At 34.0% G+C, this 17,245-nt stretch overlaps 1 non-coding gene across 1 annotated transcript; it reads right to left on the reverse strand.

Moving 5' to 3' along the window:
* Positions 1-15,923: 15,923 nt before the first annotated feature.
* On the reverse strand, positions 15,924-16,087 carry LOC144237333 (U1 spliceosomal RNA). Its single transcript, XR_013336831.1, has one exon. It is a non-coding gene; the product is annotated as a U1 spliceosomal RNA (small nuclear RNA).
* Positions 16,088-17,245: the final 1,158 nt, after the last annotated feature.

Below are 17,245 nucleotides of genomic sequence, written 5' to 3' on the forward strand. Positions count from 1 at the left end.
TTAAAATTTCAAAATAATTTAACATTTAAAATCTAAATTTAATATCTTAGTGAATAGCATATTTATGAAAAAATAATAGTCTAATAATACTCTTTGGCTCATACATCATTTTCTAAAGAGTTAACTGATGAACTAAAATATATATTATAAAATGTACAATTATTAAAATCATATTAAAGCTCAGGAGTCTCAAGTTATTATTACAGTGAGTCTATAATGCTCAACTCTAAAACTAGAAAACCATTGGATGACTCTAGCCCATTTTCTATGACTTTTAAAAGAAAAACAACTCATAATAATATATGGTTATAAAGAAATAATTGATTAGAATCTTTAATTAAACATCCAAGACCAACTGTATGACTGATTGCCTTGAAGCAGTCACTGATTCTATGAGATCTGAGTCATGTTGAATAATAATGATTTTAGAAATGTATGCAGGGGAGAAATGTTATTTTTTCCTTTATTAAACTTACTAGAAGGGTATGAAATTTTAGCTATAAGATGAATAAGTCCTGAGAATCTAATACCAAACATGGTAACTATCGTTGGTAACAATTATACAATTGAAATATGTTAAGAGAACTTAAATGGTCTCTCACACACCTACAAATAAACATGTGGGGTGGTGGATGTGTTCATTAAGTACATGTGGGAATCCTTTCACACAGTATGTGTATATCAAATCACCAATACATACATTTTAAATATCTTACAATTTTATTTGTCGAAGTTACCTCAACAAAGCTGAAAAAAGTAAAACATGACTGTGGAATAAAAATATAAATAAAATAAAAACCTAGTCACAGAATTTGACTAACACACACCTCCCCACCACCCCCTTTCCAGTGCCGTGATTGTGATTGGGTAAAAAGAGTATAAAACGACAATCACAGAAAACTGCAGCTATTGTGTGAAACTGATCTCTTCATTAAGGCATTAAGGTTTAAAAAGGCAAATGCAAGAAGTGTAAAAGGAGAAAGACTCCCCCNAGGGAGGGAAAGTGCTTTTTGGTCTCTGAATTAGTTAGGTCTCAATAAATTTTGTACCACATCTGAAAGTTTCTTAAAGAAAAACTCTAGGGGCACCTGGGTGGCTCAGTCCGTTGAGCAACTTCAGCTCGGATTCATGTGGTGCTTTGTGCTGACAGCACACGACCTGCTTTGGATGCTCTGTCTCCTCTCTCTTCCCCTTACCTGCTCACACTCTATCTCAAAAATAAATAGACTTAACAAAAAAGAATAAGTATAAAAAACTGACTAAACATGAAAAAATGTGATCCTAACCTGTATTGCTGAAGTCAAGTTGTAATAAAAAAATGAAGAAAAATGCATATGCCATATTATCAAATATTATTATTAATTTTTTAAGGTTTATTTTTGAGAAAAAGAGAGCTTGAGTGGGGGAGAGGTAGAGAAAGAGGGAGACACAGAATCTGAAGCAGCCTCATGCTCTGAGCATTCAGTACAGAGCCCAACGTGGGTGTTGGACCCATTAACTGTGAGATCGTGACCTGAGGTGAAATCTGGTGCTTAACCAACTGAGCCAGGTGCCCCTGAAGTATTTTTAAATTGTCACTTATTAACATGACTCCAAATATAAATGAAGTAAATTGTTTTATCACACACAATACCTTGTTCATCAGTATTTTTGCACATCTCTAGGATAACAATAATCAATATTTGTGAGCACTCAGATGATAAGAACAGTTGCTACTTACAGAGCACCTACAATATCCCACACACTGAGAGGTGGTGTTTGGTGTTTAAGGCTGTTTACTTTTCAGTCAGAAGTGGCATTCAAAGCCTGCTTCTGTCACTTACTAGTTGTGGAGACTGTATGTAGGAAGGAAAAATTCCTCCTCTACTTTGCAAGGTTTCTAGCTAAAGTAAAAATTAAATTTATGTAAGACTGATTGATAGGAAAAAAAACCTGAAATGTTATTACTTGCACACGGAGGTCTAATACTAAAACTGAAACCTAAATAAATGACTAAGGCAAGCAGTTTCTATATTTTTTTAGACAAAGGGAAAGAATATGTGAAGAATTGACAGGACAAAGAAAACTTAACTTTGGGAGCTTCTGTTAATAAGAAATTCTAAACAGAATTTGGGACATGATGGTGGTGAATTAGTAGAAAGTAACAAAGGTTATTTATACAGCCCTCTTGCTCTAAATTCCTGTCTCTGGTAATAAGGATGTCTCTACCTCCTGGTATGGGGAGGCTACCTTTCACATGGGAGGTTTATTTTCTGCTTTAACAGGGACAGGTAGAGGACAATGACTCAAGTTGAGAACTCCATTTCCCATACATTCAATGATTTCATTATAATGTTCGTTTTTTAATGCTTTATTTCTTGGCCATGCCAAATAACAGACTAGGTTATACTTTGTTGTTGTTGTTTTTAAAATTATTTTAATGTTTTATTTATTTCTAAGAGAGAGAGAGAGAGACAGCATGAGCAGGGGAGGGGGAGAGAGAGAGGGAGACACAGAATCTGAAGCAGGCTCCAGGCTCTGAGCTAGCTGTCAGCACAGAGCCTGATGTGGGGCTCAAACCCACAAACCGTGAGATCATGAGCTGACCTGAATTCAGATGATTAACCGACTGAGTCACTAAGGCGCCCATACTTTGTTTTGATCAAAATTCCGAAACTAGATTCAGAAGTTAGTAAATTTATGATACTGATGCACAAGCCAAGTATAATGTAAAAGCATAGATATTATTATTGCTATATTTAATATACTTGGAAAAGTGGTAATAGTCTTAGAGATTTTATGATATGTTTATACATATGTATATGTATATTTGTTGATTATATACATGCACCTAATTGTTTAAAACACACAATATTATCCCATAACTTATTCTTAGTTTTTTTATGGCACAAAATTATCTTTGAGCTTATATTGTCATATTATTGGTATAACCCTTTCTTCCTGAGAGAAGAGTGTACAGTAGGTTTTTGTTTTCAGTAGCCCTTCTTTGGGCAGAAGGGACTTACCTCTTTCTTTTGGTGGATTGAACTGATTGATTCCATCAGGTTCAGATGAGCTAACCCTGCCCCTGGATTCAGACTTGCCTATGACAGAGACCTGCCTAATAAATGGACACTGCATTTCTCCAGCCACCATCTTGATTGGTTCAGGTTTGGGTATGTGACCCAAACCATGACATTCAAAACTCTAGGACTTTGGTTGAGATATTTAGAGTACTATTAAGTCCAATAGTAACTTCGTTGACCACCTTTGTCATTACATAGGAAGAACTTGCTTGAAGTCAAAGAGAGCAAAGCCAAACAGAGAAGGATAGAGAAGAGTGAGTCTTGAGGAACTGACTCTTAGTTTTGGGACTTTTTAGTTATGTCAGTTGATATCTTCCCTTTTTTGTTCAAGGCAGTTGAGTTGGATATTCTTTTATCTGCAAACAAAAGATTCCTAGAGCACCTGGATGGCTCAGTTGATTAAGCTTCATGGCTCAGGTCATGATCTCACTGAGATCATTAGCTCGAGCCATGTAAGACTCTGTGCTGACAGCCCAGCCACTGGAGCCTGCTTCGGATTCTATGTCTCTTCTCTCTGCCTCTCCCCTGCTCATGCTCTGTCTCTCTCTTTCTCTCAAAAAAAGAAAAACTGTTAAAAAATTTTTAAAAATAAAAAAAAAGATTCCTACGAGGGAGGAATGGTTTTGGAATTTTAAATAAACTTACTAATGATGCACACTTAAGAACAAGCTTGATTTCCCAATTGAAAAGTTAACTCTAATGTTCCACCTTACTTTTCTATATGTAACGTTTGCCTTCATATTTCTCTAGTCAATAACTTTTTAATTAAATGTAATTAAACATTCACTGATACTCATTTTCTTCTTCTCTTTCTCTTCTCATTCTTCCTTTTTTCATACATCAGAATTAGAGAAGAATGTTAAGTCCCTTGAATAATGAAAGGCTATCTTATACCTTTCATTTTTATAATGTTAGATTTTAACATGCTGTATACTCAGGCAAAAATGAAAAAAAAAAACACTGGCAAATTAATTTTCATTACCCTCATTTTTTATTTTAATTACTTTGATAATGTGGGACTATTGCTTATTTGTCCAACAATGCATTATTTGCCAAATCACTGTAATGATAGCCGCAAGCCTCATGTTATTCTTACCTGTTGAGACAAGGTTCACTGCCAGCCACTTACATCTGCCTTTTGCAGACTCAGAAATTTAGAAATAGACTGAATTGTATCAAATAACCTGCCATTTTTAACAGTTAAACTATTCAAGTCCTCAATTTGACATATCAGTGTTTCAAGAGCTTCCCAGTTGTGATGTTGTGCTCTTGATTTCTATTGTATCCATTGACAGTGTTTTATTCAGAAGTGTCTGATTTTGTCTATTACTATTAAAACAGTAAATAGTCATAAACATTCCAAGTCAGCCTCCCTGAAAAAAGTCATTCCATGTTTTCTCTTGTGACTAAAGATATTTAATCTTTGAAGGATTGAATGCAGGTGTATTCCACTTTTAAAATATTAAAATTACATATTTAATTACACAAAAATTAATTTATAATGTGTTACTTGAACTCTAAGTGAAATTCCTTAAGGATTTACTGAAATGGCAAGTTCTTTGAAGGATTAAATATTTTATAATAATAGTCTGCTTTATTTATTTTTCTCTATATATGCATAATAATTGTCTGTTCTTGTGAAAAATAATAGATCAAAAGAGAAGTTTTGTTTTATTTAATATTCAAACAGAATTTTTTAAATCTTGAATGTGAACCATGAAATTTTCTAAGCATTGTACTATCTCTTAAGGAACTCATAGTACAGATGAGGATATTGAGAAAAAATATCAGTGATGGTTGCCATGACCTATCTGTGTACACAAAGAAAAGAATATGTAGTATCTACGTCCAAGAAACTTAAAATGTAGTTTGGGAAACAGCACATACAAACAATAAATGATAAAAACCATACCTAGGGTAAATTAGAAATACTAGTCTATAGTGTTGGCAATTCTACAGGTAACCAGAAGAAGGAGATGGCACTTGCATTTGAGGAGAACACAATTAGTAAAATTTGGATATGCAGGTAGCAAGTGTCAGAGTATTCCAAGTTAGAGCAAAGGTTTATTAAAAATTCAGAGATATGGGAAACAGAAGATATTTAAGGGAGACTAGTTTTACCTGACTGGTATTAAAATGATTGGCAGCTGAAAGGTAAAGTTAGAGTGTTTCTCAGACGAGAAGTTGTAGAATGAAGTAGTATTTCCAGAAAATTAATCTGGTGATAGATATATAAATAGGAGTAGGCAGGAATTGCCTGGAGAGAGGATGTTTTCTTTGAAGGAAATATTATAGGAATATTAAAGGAAGATAATAGGAAGTAGGACAGGGTACTGTGAAAGAAATACAGGAAAGTAATGGTGGAATTATTATGGTGCTAGAGTTTGTGTGATTTTTCTGGTTAACTAAACCCAAAAGAGAAATAGTAGAAATTACTTTAGAAAGTCATGTCCAATATCTCCAAGTTTAGTGTGTTAGAGAATGGTGGTTATGAAGCTATGTCTAGTGTTAACTTCATGTTCTTTAAAATTTCCACAACTACCAACTATACCCTGAGGTTTAGGTGCTCTTCATCTATACATGCCATTTTTCTCCTTGGGAAGCTGTGGTATAGATGGGTCTAGATTAAAGTGCTAGATTAAATATGAAAGCATTTGGACAGTAGGAAAATATGTAAGTTGCTTACTTCACTCCATAAAGAATTATATTCTGAAAAAACAGGTTAGAGGAATATTACTGTTTCCTTGATGATAGTGGAAGTATAATTATTATATCAATATATAATTATAAATTAATGAAGTATTAATGAATCATGAAATATTAATATAGTTCTTAGAATTCTGTCCCTGTAAAATATTTTTTATTTACTTTGTGACATGATAATCACACAACTATGAAAGGGTTGTTTCATTTTGAAACAGGAAAGAGTTAAACCCTTAAAAACACTCTGGGTTGAAATTTCATAGATATTCTGATCACAAAAGAGTACTTTCCAACAAAACTTGAGGAATTCCTCTTGGGGCCTTTTTACACCCAAAGCAAAATTATTTTTCTCATTTGAATTTTTTTCTAATCTTTTTTTAACTCTTGAAAACTTATCTAATGACTTTAATTTAAAAATGGTAACTTCCTATTGGTTTTTAATGACAATGTCAGTTTTAGAATAGTTCCTGGTTTCTTAAAAGAAGACAAAGGTTAATGAATCCTGTAAGAGCCAAGTAAATGAGTTTTGCTAATTTTTTAAGTAGAGAGTTTCTGAACCGTAGAATATATGTGTAGTGTGTGTGTGTGTGTGTGTATTCTTGAAAGGCCACGTGTGTCTGGAGCTATCCCACATAATGAAGCAAATAAGCAGTATGGGTGTATCTTTAAACTATGTGTTTATGTGACTCATACATGCATATGTTTATTTCAAAGGGTGATTATTTGAATTTCAATTCACATGTTGAAGATTTTTTTCTTTTAAAAATATGTAATAAGATCCAGTGCCAAGAAAAATCTACATCTACATTTTTTTACGTTTATTTATTTATTTTGGGAGAGAGAGAGGGAGAGAAAGAATCTCAAGCAGGCTCCACAGTCAGCACAGTGCCCAATGAAGGGCTCAAACTCATGAGACCTCAGATCATGACCTAAGCTGAAATCAAGAGTCAGATGCTTAACTGATGGAGCCACCAAGGTGCTCTGGCTTTTACATTCTTAGGGTTTACAATATCAAATATTTCCCAAGATGTTGGAAAGTACTAAATACTCTGGGTAGATTTTGTCTTCGACTTTGGATCAGGCTATCAACTATTACATTAAAACCCCTGCATAGCTTTATAGTATAGAACATGCTGTTTGTAAACAATCACAGTCAAGTCTTGAGTTTTTTCTCTGAGTTTAACTTTTTCAGTTATCCCTGACTAGACTATAGACATGTATTAGCCTCTGGCATCACCCTTAGTTTCGACTAAGCAAGTTGATAGGTGAATGAGCATTGGAAGTGCCCTGGCCCTAGCTATATAATTAGGAATGCTGTGGAGAGTCAGTGGAGGAGAAAAAGCAGAGAATATTTTCCCCAAACAGATTCTAGGTACATAGTGAGGACTGAAGGGGAGGAAGATGATTTGACAATGAGAGAAGATCAGTTGCAGGACTCAACATTATAAAAGAGTTCTCTCACACAGAATCCTTTATGGACCATTATGAGTTTTTACAATGTGTCCAACTTGGTTCTGTGTGTTTGGGGAAGCATGGCAAACAACACTGAGTAAGACAGACTTAAATCTAGTGAAGGGTCTAGGCAACACATGTTCACATCTAAAAGGAAAAAGGCAGATCACCTTTAACACTTAAGTTCTGTGGTGTGGCAAATTCTCACTCTTTCCAACAGCTATATGAAAGAGGTACACTGATCCCAATTTATAGATGACAAAAGAGCCTGGAAAATGCAAGTAAATTGTCCAAAGTCATATAATTACTAAGTGATAGACTTGGATTTAAGCATATCATTTGGAATCAAAAACTGATTTCCTTTTCACCTCAGCACACATGGCTCTAGAAGTGTGTAGAATATTATGAACATATGTAAGCAAAATCCCTGAGAACATGGACTTTGGAAGGGCAATCTTTTCTGAGCTCTGCCACTTAAACGTGTGGTCTTAGACTGGTTACTTAAAATTGTTAGCCTTAGTGGAGTAATCATATATCTGCCTAATCAGATTATTGTGAAGATGAAGATAATAAATATAAAACACAGAACAGTGCCTGGGACATATTAAGCATTAAAATATGCTATCTCTTATTATCATTATGATCATTACTATTTATGATATTTTATTATTCTTTCATGATGAGAAAAGCTATTTGCCCTTTTATAATTTGCAACTGTAACGGAGGACCATGACTTGAAAGGGCAAGAAAAATATTAAGTATAGATTTAAAGATATAAAATTTGGGAGATGCAAGGTATATAAAAGCTATACTATTGGTTTCAACATTATTTAAAAATTTAACTGCATTGTCACTACATACATGGATCATTTTGGTGTTACATATTTAAATTAGATGTATATTTTCCATCCTTGAGTTATTTTCGTGTGAGACAAAGCAAGTACATTTAATGATGGCATCATTAAAAACACAGCATATTTAACTGAAAACATATGAGTTATTTATAGTATTTGCATAAATACATTTGTGCCATATACATTCTTCTTTTTTGAATTTTAAGTAATGCTGTATTGCAATTGCATATTAACCTTACAATTATACACAAGCTATGCAATTAAATGCTCACTTAAAATTAGCAATTATAAATTTTCTTGCATATATAGTAGCTCCTAAAGAATGTAATGCACTTGCAGTAATATCTACTATATTGTGTGTTGGTTTTCTGCTGTTCAGCAAAGGGATAGAGTGGGGAAATAATTTCACACTGCATATAATGCATCTGATATGAAGGAAACTTGAAAATTATTTAGTTACAGATTTCTCTGACCAGGCTTGCAAAGTGGCATATATTATGTTAATGGGCAAGCATTTGAAAATGAATTTGAATATTAAATGCACTAAGTTTGGGTTCTGACATGAAGGAAGGCCAAGCTGATACACAATTTACAAACAGGTTCTTGTTAACTCTTTCATTGCTGTGGCTCACAGTCATGCTTTGTGCTTAAAAATTGTAGTCTTATAATTATTTCGACACTGAAAATTCCATAATATTGAAATTTAACTGTTAGACTGTACAAATGAAGTTCTATTAGAGTATTAGATTTTTTGGCATATTCTACGTTCACTTGTGCTCCCTGTTCAATGAAAAATTGTTGCTTATTCATTGAAAGTTATAAGTAGAAAAGAAATGAGCAACATCAATCACTGTATTAATGGTATACTATATTTTCTAGCTTTCATTTGTAAAGTAGCACATTTGAGTGGGTAGATATTGGAATGTATGCTATCAAGCCACCATATATATTCAACCAAAATATCTGGTTTTCAAGTCATAGCAGAGGTCACATATTTACTGATACTGGACTCATAATGTTTAAATTTACAGAAAATGAATAGTTAACAATAAACCTTCCCATCAAAGCATATTTTTATTGAAAGAGCAAAACATTACAGTATACCGGATGTTTTAGGTCATTTATTTTGTTTTTGCTCTGGGTCATTTTCCAAAAGCACTTCTGCTCTCTAGCGTTAAAATGAGAGTCACTCTACTCCCCAGATATTACCCAGCAGCACTTGGGGGCTCTTAATGATTAATACCATCACCGTCCAGCCACAAACCTTTCTGCTGCAGATAATGCCAGGCAGCAAGTGCGCTTGACACTTTTAATGTATAATTAAGTAGGAAAAGTCAGCACTCAGTATGCAAATTTTTCAAAATGATAAATGATGCCATACAGCAGTAGGGATTGATTTGGTGTAAATGAAACTAATTAAGGAAATGTCAAACATAATTAATAAAACAGGTTTAAGCTGCAAAACATTGTCAATTGAATGAATGAGGAGGCATTGGCTCCCATTGTTTCTGCTTTATTTAGGGCTTGTGTTTAGCTTGTACTCTGTTCCTAAATGCACTTTTGCTACCTCACACCCTCCACTACCAATTCCCAGAGAGGGGGAAAATAAATTTGCTTGTCTCTCCACTGACTGCCGAAATTAATTGCAGAAATCTTGTCCCATCCAAGTGTTACATTCACTCACAGGACATTAACATAACTAATTTGAAAGAGCCCAAATGACTGCATAATAGAGCACTGTCAGTATGCCTGACAGTCTTTGGTCATACCAAATTAGCTTGGTTTTCTAATTGAAATTTTTTTCCTTGGACTCTTTTTATAATTTTTTCCTCAGCTATTCATTTTTGATAAGAACAAAGGTTTTATAATTTACAAAAGAGTGCTTGACCTATAATTACTAGGAGGAAATTAGGGAAGGTAGAAAAGTCAGATTTAGTCCTGGTAATGATGCTAGAGACCTTGCTCCCTCTAGGGAGCCTGAAGAATAATGGAATCTTCTATTTTTACGGGCGACCTGTGCACTGGTGCTGACTCTAACTGTGAATCCACTTTACTTTGCAGATCACTTGCTTAACACTAAAAGTGCCAGCAGAATGGCAGGCCATTACTTCAAATGTCATTCAAACCAGCGCCTTTTCCACATGCCCTTCCTGCTCAAAGAGTGAATAGAAGAACATGTGCCAGTTCTCTTATTGTGTCCTTGTAAATCTTCCATGTAGAGTTTTATGCAATTTAATTTGTGAACCATTTGGGTAAATAAGGGTGGGAGGTAAGGAGTTGGTCAAGAGCAGGAAATTTAAGGTGTGCTAAAATGATTTAGTGAAAAAAAAAATCCAATGGTTCTTGGTTTTAAAATCATGTCACCTGCATGTGATGGCTATAATCTTCTATCTGATAGGGTTTTCAAAGACTTGCTAATACTGTATCTTCAATTCGGAGATCTTTTCTTAAAAGGATGGATTTCCTTTTAAGTATCTCATAAAACAGAATAAGAATAGAAGTAGCCCATTCTTTCTACACTTTCAATTTGAGTGATATATTCAGTATATTTTAGATTAATTGGGGGGAAACTGTATGCAACCAAAGGTGTAGATTGCACAAGAAGGCAGGTGGGATACACGTGCTCTTCCTAATCCATGACATCTCTACTGAGTATATAAGTAGAGGTACAAGTTCAGGGGCATGAGTTTATTTGCTTGTATAGAAATCTTACTTCTATACAATCCTCTATTTTTATAGCTTCTTCTTTTTTTGGGGTCTAGAAATATAAGCAAAGTTTATTTATATCCCATAGAAATTGTTAAGATTCTTGAACTTGAACTCCCTAAGTCTTTTGGGGCTTATTTCTGGATGCTACCCAATATATTCTCCCTAGTTATTAATTATTACACATATAGTTATCTAATAATTTATTGCATTGTTTGATTGCATTATTCTTTATCTTGATATGTTTCTTGGGCTTTCTTCTAATATCTGATGGTTGTGTGCAACTGAAAGAATAGATAGTCATTTTTTACTTCACCTTTAACTGGATTGGGTATGGGTGTCTCAGACTGCAAATAGTACCTCAGGTTTATCTTTCTAACATATACATCAGTAATTTTGAAGGACTTTTTCTGAAGCAAATGTAATTCTAAATTTTTAAAAATGTTTTTATTTATTTCTGAGAGATAGAGACAGAGTGTGAGTTGGGGAGGGTCAGAGAGTGAATCTGAAGCAGGTCCTTGAATATTGGGCTTGNAAGCAAACCTAATTCTAATACCCATCTCAAATTATAAACACATCAAGATGTTTTGATTTCATCTCCACCTTGTGGGTTCCAATAGTTCCATGATTATGATTATATCAACTATAACAGTTAAGTGCAGTGAGTGAATAGTTATTTCCAGTCACTTAAAAGCTGTCCTAGGATTATTTCTGATGGAACCTCCAAAAGCAAAGTATTCTTCCTAGAATCCTTTGAAGAACGTTCAAAATTCAACAATCAGAAAACAATTTTTAAAAATTGTTCAGAGGATTTAAACAAGCAAAAAGAAATACAACTGGCAAAAAGGTACACAAGAATATGCCCAACCTTGTTAACCGTTAAGGGAATGTGAGTTAAAATCATGATGTGATGCCATTAGCACCAGGCATATGGAATAGTCTGAAGGTCCAGTCTTGAACAGTCCCATACAAAGCCAAATGAATGGAGAGAAGGGAGGAGAGATCCCCTGAAGGTAGTTTTATCAAAAGAAAGAAACACTGAGAAAAAATTGGCAAAAGCAATAGGTGTACTTTCCAAAAGTATATAGTACAGTCTCTAACAGCAGAACATATACTCAGTATGGACTTCTTATTCACTACTACATGTTACTAACTTAATGAAAAAATGAAGAAAAAATTTTCTGTGAGTGAAAAAATTCTTTTATGATTATGATTAATTCCGTTATGGAGGATATAAATACAAATAATGTTAACATTTTGATTGTTAATGCTTTGGTATTTATAACTGAGCAAAGAGAAACTTTTTTTTTTTTTTACTTTTTCTTGAAATAATTTCAACTTACAGAAGAATTGTAAAAAAGCACTGAGAATTCACTATGCCCTTCACAGTTTATCCCCAAAACTTAACAACTTATGTAACCGTTGTGTATTTAAGAAAACTAAGAAATTAACATTGATACAATAATATTAACTGAACTTTAGGCTTTATGTGTTTTTTTTTACTAGTTTCTTTCACTGGTTTTACACTCCCTGAAGTTAGTGCAGAATATCATGTTCCATTTAGTCTTGCATTTAGTTTTTGATGTCTCTATAGTTCTGTCCAATCTGATAGTCCCTCAGCATTTTCTTGTCTTTCATGACCTTGACACTTTTGGAGAGTACTGATCAGTATTTTTTAGCCATTTGGAATTGTCTGATGTTTTCTCATGATTAGATTGAGGTTCTGCATTATTGGAAAGTATACCACAAACGTGATGTGCCCTTTCCACTGCATCATATCAGAGTATCAGCGTGATTTATTGCTGGTGATGCTAACCATGATCACTTGGTTGAAGTGCTATCTGCCAGGTTTCTCCAGTGTAAAATTATGATTTTTACCTTTGCATATTCTGTTTGTTGTAAGTGAGTCACTAAATTTAGCTCATACTCCAGAGGAGGAGAATTAAGCTCCACCGACTTCAAGGAGAAGTATCAAAAAATTTGAAAATACATGTTCAAACCATTATAGTAACATAAATATTTTGGGAAGATGCCTAGAGGCCATGCAGCTACCCTGTTTCTCCTTAATGTTTGCCGACTGAAAATTTTAGTATTCATAAATGGATATTGCCTATGGCAATAACTACCGTGGTGGTCTAGTGGTGATTTTATATTTTTCCCATTTCTTCTACATTATTTCCAGTACTACCGTAAGAAAAATGTACTCCTTTTGCATTTATTTATTCAAAAATTTATTATATCAGTTTCATTAAAGAAAAATAGACTTGGAGTAATTATATGACTTGATTTTAAGACTTAATATAAAGCTACAACACAGTGTGACATTAGATGAAAGGAACAGGAAAAGAATGACCCTCAGCCTAATCTTACGCCTTACACACACAAAGTCACTCAAAATGAATCATAGCTCTAAATGTAGAACACAAAACCATAAAACTTTTAGAGGAAGATATAAGAGAAAATCTATGTGGCTGGTAATAGACTAAGAAGTTTTAAATACGGCGTTGAAAATATGATCCATAAAAGAAAAAGGTAAATTACACTTTATCAGAATTTAAAAAATTTGCTGTGAAAGACACTTTAAGGAAATGAAAACCAGCTATAGATTGAGTAAAAATATTTGCAGATTACATAACCTACAAATGAGACATATTCAGAATACATGAAGAACTTACAAAATTCAACAATCAGAAAACAATCTTTAAAAATTGGTCAGAGAATTTGAAAAAGCAGAAAGAGATACAATTGGAAAAACGGTACATGGGAATATAGGTGACCTTGTTAGCCTTTAGGAGAATGTGAGTTAAAATCGTGATGCGATGCCACTATATACATCTATGAAAACGACGAAGTTAAAAGAAAGTACTGACTTTACTAAGGGCAGACAAGCACACAGATAAGGTAGAGATCATAAATTGTTGGTAGGAATGCAAAATGGTGTAGCCAGCCGCTCTGAAAACATTGTGGCAATTTTTTATAAAGTGAAACATACACTTATCATATGACCCAGCAATCCCATGCCTGGATATTTAGCCTAGAGAACAGAAAATCACTGTTTACACAAATATCTGTACAAAAATGTTGATAGCAGTTCTATTTATATTTGCAAAAACAAAACAAAAGAAACAGAGGGTCCTTCAGAGGGTGAATGGATAAATAAACTGTGCATATCTATACAATGGGATACTAATCAGCAACAGCAAAAAAAAACAACTGATATATGCAAGGTATTAGGCAGAGTGAGGGAAAAAAGTCAGTTTTAGAAGGTTATATACCATTTGTTTCCATTTGTATGAAATTTTGAAAAGAAAACAACCATAGGGAACAGATGAGTGATTCCAGCTATAAGGTCAGGGGAGGAAGTGAGTATAAAAGGATGGGACAAGAGAATTCTGTATGTGATGGAACTGCTCTGTGTCCTGGTGGTCGTGGTTACACAGAACCATATGTATGTATAACAATTTACTGACCTGTTTATCAAGAGAAAAAAGTCAGTACTATTGCATGAAAATTCTAAGTATGGAAACAAAAAAATAAAATCAATACAGACTCAAGGATAATTACCTTATTCTTTGTTAAAACCCAATATTATTGTTATTTATTTATTTTTACTCAAATGATTTCAGCCGTGACTATTGGGATCTCTTTCAGAGCTCCCTGCATAAATATGGTTTTTATTGGCATTGTTTTATGAAGATTTCATCAATGAGAGCCTAACCTTAACTGAAAGGTCAAGAGAGGCAATTAATTGTATAATTGTTCATTGGAAAATGATTAACTTCTTCTGATTATTCAGTTCTAATAGAGATAGCATCTGGTTGGCCCAGATTAGTTTGTAATAGATTACTTCTTATGATAGACATTCTTGCCAATTTGTGAGTTCCTACTTTGTAACATTTAATTCATATTTTCCATTTCAAGATGATATATATTGATCCATACAGTTTTCTACTTTAGCCTCACAGGACTGTCTTTTAACTGCTCTTTTCCCCAGCTAGTGCACTGAGTAGGTAGATGCTTATGTGAAATCCAAAGAAATATGTGATTGACAATTATTTAACATTAGTTGATTAAAAAAAAGCAGAAAATATGTTTGTATTTTCTATCAGGGATTGATACCAATAGTTTAAAGCACAATTAGAGACTACATAATTAATTTGGTTAGCATTAATTTTGGTAAGTAAAATCATTTTTTTCTTTACTTGGTGGAATACTAAATGATGTACTTACTAAACAATTATGCTATAAAGTAAAATATATAAATAAAACATTTAACATAATTTGATAGAAAATTATTGGTAGAATATTTTCAAAAGAATTATAAAAATTTCATGCTCTCGTGGATTATGCTTTTGGGACAATATCGCTTGGAAATAGTGTAAACAATTCTATATATAATCAAAATGCATTTCAAACTTGCAAATCGATTTCCATTGTCTTTTTTAAAAAAATGTAAGTTAATCCTTATTAATACCTATCATTTTTCCTAACAAGAAAATAAAAAAGCATGAGTATATATGAAGGAAAGTGTGTGTGTGTGTGTGTGTGTGACAGACATAGAGATAGAGAGACAGAGAATATGAGAATATACTGGCCCTTTTATATACAAGAGCACTCATATAGCCTTAATGCCATATTCCTTCTGGGAACTTAGAAGGATTATTATTTGTGGGAGAAGAACATGGTATGATTGCCACCGGTGATGGACAAAATAAACGATGGACAAAATAAACAGAGAACTAGTTTTAATGATTCTGATAACAACAAATTGCCTCTAAGGCAGGCAGAAAACTGCAGAGGCTGCCTCTGTATTCTATATGATTATGAATGTGTTTTAATGTCTTGATGTCCTGATTATCCATTGGAAACAATAGTAGTAACAGCTATAATGAGTCAAAATAGTATCAGTATTACTTGAGTCACTATTTCCCTTTCCTCTTCTCCATAGTATTGCCATCTTAATCCAAAGAACGGTTATTTGGTATTGTGTGGAAATTGTTTATTTCTCCTAATGATTTGGCATGAATCATTACCTACAATACCCAATTACTGGTTTCCTTTCAACCCGATTTTTCCAACTTTGAAATGAAGCCCAAGAAATATTTGTATTTGCCTCAAGAAAATGCTTTTTTTTTTGCTTTTTTAGGGGGAGGTGTGATTGCAGTCCCCTAATACCACCAATCGTGCAGGCAAGTTTTTCACTTTTGGGGAAGTCACGGAGGTCACTACATCCAGAGTGCAATGGATGGGCCTCACACTGAGAAAACCACCTTTGCCATCATGGTAACCTTCTTGCCATGCAAATATTCAGGGAAATGCTTTTAACCTGGCATAGCTCTTATTAGAGATTGCAAAGTCTTAGAGCCATTTTGTCTGAGGCTGTGATAAATGACAAAAGACTGGAAAGAGCATAGGGACCAATACATAAATGTTGTTTCCTAGAAATCTCAGGACTGGCCCAGAATTAAAACCTTCCAGAACAGCTGCAGTCTGGACGGTGCAAGGATGGTCTCCCAGGAGTGGATTTATGCCATTGGAGTGTACTTCAAGTGGCTCATTTCCTTTAGTGGAAATGACTCACCATGTAACTTTTCACCTGTGTATCACAGCTCCACATGGATTTGCCCATAATGGAGGCTTCTGGAGCTTTGTCAAAGTCACAGTGTTGAGAGCCACTGTCCAGACTGATTTGATAATAAGCAGACATCAGACACACAGGAACAAAAACTTTATATAATTAGCTCATAGAAAATATCCATTATATCTTTTGCAAACTGGAATGAGGCAACAAAACCAATTTATTTTCTTGCAAACATTTTCAATGAGTACTTAGTGAGGGACTAAAGCCTGTGTATTTGGAGTAATACACAGAAGGTACAAGCACCGCAGGAGGTATTCTCAACAAATATCTAAACGAGTTTCAAGAATTAACTGGGCAAGCACTTTCTGGTCTTTCTGATTCCCAGAGGTTGGAGCACAGTAATTGATTTCCTGGACTCATTGAGTCAAACATGAGATACAAGGATAATAAAACAATTCCTTGACCTCAAGTAGATGGACAAAACATTCTAACAGGAGAAGAATTTTTTGATGAATATAAATACAAACATTAAAAGTGTTAGAATACAGTGAAGGTGGACTAATTTTGTTGAGATTTAATGCACATTCTTTCATAAAAGACTCAAACAAACCCTATGAGGAAAGCAGCAGTAGGTATACAGTTAGCGAAAGAGAAAATGAAATCCTTCAGTGAATCCTTCAGTCTCACATGCTTAACAAGGAACAGATTTGGGATTTGAATTCCTGTTGTTTTTTCTTCATGTCTATATACTCCCATCACATCTACCAGAAACAAAGATACAGCTGAGCCGGGAGGGGAATAGTGCCTGCAAGGGTGCAGGAAGAGTCAAGAAAGAGCATACGTTAAAAGCATGTTTCAAAGGTGAAATAGGAGTTTAAGACATT

This window comes from Crocuta crocuta, unplaced genomic scaffold (genome assembly GCF_008692635.1).
Source record: "Crocuta crocuta isolate KB4526 unplaced genomic scaffold, BGI_CrCroc_1.0 scaffold196, whole genome shotgun sequence".
Lineage (NCBI taxonomy): Eukaryota > Metazoa > Chordata > Mammalia > Carnivora > Hyaenidae > Crocuta > Crocuta crocuta.